This window comes from Prionailurus bengalensis, chromosome E3 (genome assembly GCF_016509475.1).
Source record: "Prionailurus bengalensis isolate Pbe53 chromosome E3, Fcat_Pben_1.1_paternal_pri, whole genome shotgun sequence".
NCBI lineage: Eukaryota > Metazoa > Chordata > Mammalia > Carnivora > Felidae > Prionailurus > Prionailurus bengalensis.
Window position 1 is genome coordinate 32,137,947 of NC_057357.1, and position 6,000 is coordinate 32,143,946.

The following is a 6,000-nucleotide window of genomic DNA, read 5'->3' on the forward strand; positions in this document are numbered from 1 at the left end:
TGGGTATGGAGATTATATGAGTTAAAATATGCAGAATGCTCCCCACGTTGCCTGGTACACAGCATAAGAACACTGACTAGCATTTATTGAGCACTTACTGTGTGCCAGGTCACTTGCCGAGTACTTGATATGTGCTATTAAGTCAGTGGGCCCCTGGCAACTCCATGAAATACATGTTATTCCTTACCGTTTACAGATGAGAAAACTGAGTCTCAGTGGGGGTGAGTAAATCCTCTGAGGGCACACAGCTAGCATGCAGTAGAGGACTCGGACCCTGGCAGTCTGGCTGTAGACCCCCTCATCCATCACCACGACCCATCAAAGCCATTTCCCTTCCTTTCCTCCGTAGTCCAGAGTCCAGCCCCTGGGCCTGGGGAGCGGAATGGCTGCCTCTCCAGGAGGAAGCATCTGAAGGTTGAAATGGAGGAGCGGTAGGCAGTGAGGTTGACCCCCCTCCCCCGATTCCCCTGGGGCCCCTGCCTTTGACTCTGAACTCATGAGAGGCTGTTGGGGAAGTCCATCCAGCCTCTCCCTCCACAGGCCATAGACCAGATGAATCACGGGCCATAATGTTCCCCCAGGGTCATCCATTATTCACAGCTGCCATCCTGGGCCTGGGGTGGCTTTGGGGTCAGGCAGGAATTACTCCCAAGGCCCGGCTCCCCGAGGCTTTTATCCACAGCTGAGCCTGAGCGCTGAGCCTGAGCACACAGCCCCCTTGTGTACATCAGAGGGCTGGGGGCTTCCCACCGAGAGAACACGGAGACTCCAGCACGTGCTGTAGGCCTGTCGCCGCCAGTAGACAAGGGGCTCAGAGCTGCCTTTGAACCCAGCTTTGTCACTTTCCAGTTACTGATCACTGGAGGTGCTGTTACTACATTTGCTCCTCCAGGGACGGTGTCCCAGCCCCATTTAGAGTATAAAGGCAGAGTGACCCCTCAGGGAGTTACAGCCTCCTGCAGGAGACAGACCCCTGATGTGCTGCATGCAAAAAAGGGCTTCTAATCAGCCAACACGTCCCCCCCGTGGAAGCTGGTTCAAGGGAATGATTCATGAAAGGGCTGTTTATTGAACACCTGCTATGTGCCCCATAAGCTTCTGTGGTGACCACCAGTCATGTCCCCACCTCCGTGGCCCTTACAGTCCAGTGCCCCAGGAAACGCAGGGCCCTGCTAGAGGGAGACCTCCCGGGGTCAGTCCGCGGCCACGCTGGGACATGGGCTGGGGGCAGAGGGCTCCCAGGTCTGTGCGTGGGTGGGGTAGGGACTCATGAACACCCATCCCTGAAACTACAAAGCCCATGTCACCCACACCTGCCTGTTGGAAGACTCTGCCTCAGGGGCCGGAGTAAGAGTGGAGTCCCCCAGAACCACTCAGACCTGAGATTGTCTTTTGGCGTGTATGAGTTTATCGTTGTACAACAAACTCCCCAACCCTTAGCAGGTATGTTTTTTCTTGGAGGTTCTATGGGTCAGGTATTCCCCAGTGGCTCAGCTGGTTGGTTCTGGCTCAGAGTCCCTCATGAGGCTGCAAACAAGAGGCCATCCAGAGCTGCAGTCACATGAAGGCTTCACGGTCGGAGAACCCACCTCCACGCGGCTCTCACTCACCTGGCTGTAGGCAGGAGGCCTCCGTTCTTCACGGAGAGGGCTTCTCCACAGGGCTTCTTGAGCGGCCTTGCAATATGGCGGCCGGCTTCCCCAGCCTGAGTGATTCCAGGTAGGGAGCAAGCAGAATGCTCGTCACGGAAGTCACCCCCCATCACTCCCACCATATTCTGTTCCCTAGAAGTGGTCACTAAGTCCAGCTCACAGCTCCACTTTTTGAGGGAAGGGGTGTCAAGGAATTTACTTGAAAATCCCCCATGGAATATACTTGAAAATCCCCACACTGGGTGACCTTGGGGAAGTCCCTTCTGTGTCAGCCTCATTCTTGTCATCTGTGGGACGGGGGTAATGAGCCATCACACCTGCCTCGCAATTGCCGTGGTGACAATGAGACAAGGAGATACAAGTGCAGGGCTTGTCATGTGAGAGACACCCCAATCAACCCCAGTCATTGATAGCACTGTGAGTATTTAAAGGGACTTACCCAGAGTTAGCCCCCATTCTCTTTGCCCAGTGGGTCTCAACCCTGCCTGGCTGCACAGGAGGATCACACACAGAGTTTTAAAAATAGAAACACCCATTTGGGCACCTGGGTGGCTCAGTTGGTTGAGTGACTGACTTCGGCTCAGGTCATGATCTCGCGGTTTGTGAGTTCCAGCCCCGTGTCAGGCTCTGTGCTGACAGCTCGGAGCCTGGAGCCTGCTTCAGATTCTGTGTCTCCCCCTCTCTGTGTCTCTCTGTCTCCCAATACTAAATAAACATTAAAAAGAAATAGAAACCCATCTCTGAAACTCCCACCCCATTTTCTGATTCAGTAGGTCTTGAATGGGGCCTCTAAGTCCCCATCTTTTTTAAAGCATCCCAAGTAATTCTTATTCGCCACCAGGGCTGAAATCAGTGGCCTGACCTGGGAATTCTTAAGTCACCCACCAACAGATAAAATGTAAGGAAGAAATTAAAACCGAAGGAAGGGAGGTCCCTATAATTCAGTACTTCTCAAAGCATGGTCCTCTGTGTCACCTGGGAACTTGTTAGAAATGCACATTCCGGGGCTCCTTGGGAGGCTCAGTCAGTTAAGCGTCTGACTCTTGATTTCAGCTCCGGTCATGATCTCATGGTTCATGTGTGCTAACAGCACAGAGCCTGCTTGGGATTCTCTGTCCTCTCTCCCTCGCTCTCTAGATAGATAGATAGATAGACAGATAGATAGATAGAAAGAAAGAAAGAAAGAAAAAAAAAGAAATCCACATTCTTGGGCCCCACCCAAGCCTACTGAGTCAGGAGCCCCATCAAGCTGTGTTTCAGCAGCTTCTCCAGGTGCACAAGCCAGAGACCCACGACTCACTGCTCGCACTCTCTCTCTCTCTCTCTCTCTCTCTCCTTTGCTCCCTTTGGGGAAACAAGTTGCCACGTTGGAGGGGACCAAACGGCAAGGAACCGAATGCTGCCAACATCTAGTGAGTGAGCTTAGATGCAAATCCTTCCCCAGCCAGCCTGCGAATGAGACCACAGCCCAGGCCGACAGCCTGTGAGAGACCCTGAGCTGGAGGAGGCCACGCCCAGACTCCTGCCTCACAACAACCGTGAGATAACTTTTGCTGTTTTAACCCGCTAAGCTATGTGGCCATTTGTTGTGCAGCGGATAGATAACTGATAGGAGGGTGGATACTGGCAGGACCGAAGGAACTGCAGGAGTAATCTAGAATCTGTGTTAAAGGAGATTTGAGAAAAGTTCAAGGCGTAGACCTTGTTTGGATCCCGATTTGAACACACTCATTTGAACAACATATTGTGGTTTTTTTTTCATTGATATTCAGGGAAATGTGAATACGGCAGGGATCCTGGATGATATTAGGGTATTATTGTTCTCTTTTATTTGGTATAATAATACCACAGTTGGAGATGAGCTTTCAGATAATCAGGTGGAGGGGTGCCTGGGTGGCTCAGTCGGTTAAGTGCCCGACTCTCGGTTTCAGCTCAGGTCGTGATCTTACGGTTTTGAGTTCAAGCCCCATGTCGGGCTCCGTGCTGACAGGGCGGAGCCTGCTTGGGATCCTCTCTCTCTCCCTCTCTCTCTGTGCTCCTGTCCTGCTCGCACGCTCTCAAAATAAATAAATAAACGTCAACAACTAAAATCAGGTGGAGGGATGCCTGGTTGGCTCTGTCCGAAGAGCGTGCCACTCAGGATCTTGGGGGCGTGAGTTTGAGCCCCACCTGGGGTGTAGAGATTACTTAAATAAATACAAAACTTAAGAAAAATCAGGTGGAGAGGGGGTGTATGTCAAACAAAATGGCCACGAGTTGACGGTTGTTGAGGGTAAGTGTGGTGTTTAGAGGCTCCCTTTCTATTTTCTATGCCTTTGCCAATGTTTGAAATTTTCCATAACAAGAATTTTTTTTTTTATTTTTTGACGGTGTGAGCCGAATGTGCCCATTTTACAGATGGACAAAGCAAACCCCAGAAGCAGACAGGAGGATTGGAGGGAGTTTGGGATGGGTGGTACTTAGGTCATTGACCCTGAGGGCTATCCCTGGGCCCCACCTGTGTTTTGTTCATCCTGGGGAAGGGGCTTGTGCACGGACTCGGGGGTCTGCTTCCCCGCCTGAGGCTGGGTGTGGGGAGGGATGCCCCTGCCCTCTGAATCGCAACTTTCCGGCACTCCATCCGAAGCACCTGCTGGCTGGCTATTATGTCTATACCCATGAGGGGCATCTTTTAAGTGCATGAGTGTTAATGTCCCTTATGTTGTAATATATGAAGTCATCGCAAGGAGTATATTACCACGTTTTAATTTAGATCTTTTTTTTTAACAAGATACTTAACCAAAGGGACGAGCCAGGCTCCCTCCCTTCTGTCCTCCAGTCATTTCCCAAAGCCAGCGATCTCATTCATTTATCCATCAGATGTTTGTTGAGTACCTACTATGTTCCAGACACCGTGCTAGGCTGTGAGGTCCGATAGGAATACGATAACGAGCCTCAAATGAGAGCCGCAGGTGAAATTTTAACTTTGCAAGGAGGTGCGTTTGAAAAAAAAAAAGTAGAAAGAAACCGGTGAAATTAATTTTTATAATATGTTTCTTTAGTTTACTATACCCAAACCCAGGATGCGGAACCAATCGAAGAATTATTAATGAGATAGCTTACATTGTTATTTCATCCTGGACTAGCCTGCTGGGGCTGCATAACAAAGTCCCACAGGCTGGGGGGCTTACAGACCTGAAATGTACTTGCTCACAGCTCTGGAGGCGGGAAGTTCAAGGCCAAAGCGCGGGAAGAACCGGTTTGTCCTGAGGCTTCTCTCCTTGGCCTGTAGATGGTCTGCTTCTGGCCGAGCCCTTACGTGGTGTTGTCTCTGTGCCTGTGTCCCTGTTTTCTAATCTCCTCTTATAAGGACGCCAGTCACATCATATTAGGGCCCCTCTTAACTGCCTCATTTTACCTTCATCACCTCTTTAAAGGCCCTGTCTCCACATACAGTCACATTCAGGTGCGCCTGGGTGGCTCAGTCCGTTAAGTGCCTGACTTCGGCTCAGGTCGTGATCTCACAGTTCGTGAGTTCAAGCCCCGCGTCGGGCTCTGTGCTGACGGCTCTGAGCCTGGAGCCTGCTTCGGAGTCTGTGTCTCCCTCTCTCTCCGCCCCTCTCCCGCTTGTGCTCGCGCGCGCTCTCTCTCTCTGTCAAAAATAAATAAACATTAAAAAAATTCAAATACAGTCACTTTCTGACCAAGTGAGCGTTAGGGCTTGAGCATGTGAGTTTTGGAGGGAGACACAGTTGAGTCATAGCACACACGGAGCCTTCAAAACCCAGTGTGTATTTGACTCATGTCACATCTCTGTCCCAAGCAGCCCCATTGCAAGTGCTCAGTCGTCGCCTGTGCCTGCTGGTTACCCCCTGGGACAGCGCCACTCTGGCTCAGGGGTCACAGCGGCCAACACGGTGGACAAACACCCCTGCCCTCATGGGGCTTCTTCTCTGGAAGAGACAGACGACATGTGTGTCTAGGGAGAGGGACAAGAGAGAGAAAACCGTGAGGGGTGGGGGTCCAGGGGTACATTATATGTCCCCTGTGCACCGTTCCCGACATATCCTGTGTGAACACAGGAGACAGATGGATGGGTGGATGGACAGATTAGATATGTCCCCATTCTTTTGGTATGTATATTTTACGTTTATTTATTTTGAGAGAGACAGAGAGAGAACACGAGTTGGGGATGGGCAGCTAAAGAGGGAGAGAGAGAATCCAAAGCAGGCCCCATGCTGTCAGCACAGAGCCCTACGTGGGGCTCGAACTCACATACAGCATGATCATGACCTGAGCCGAACCAAGAGGCAGATCCTTAACCAGCTGAGCCGCCCGGGCTCCCCTGCTCCTTTTTATTTATTTATCT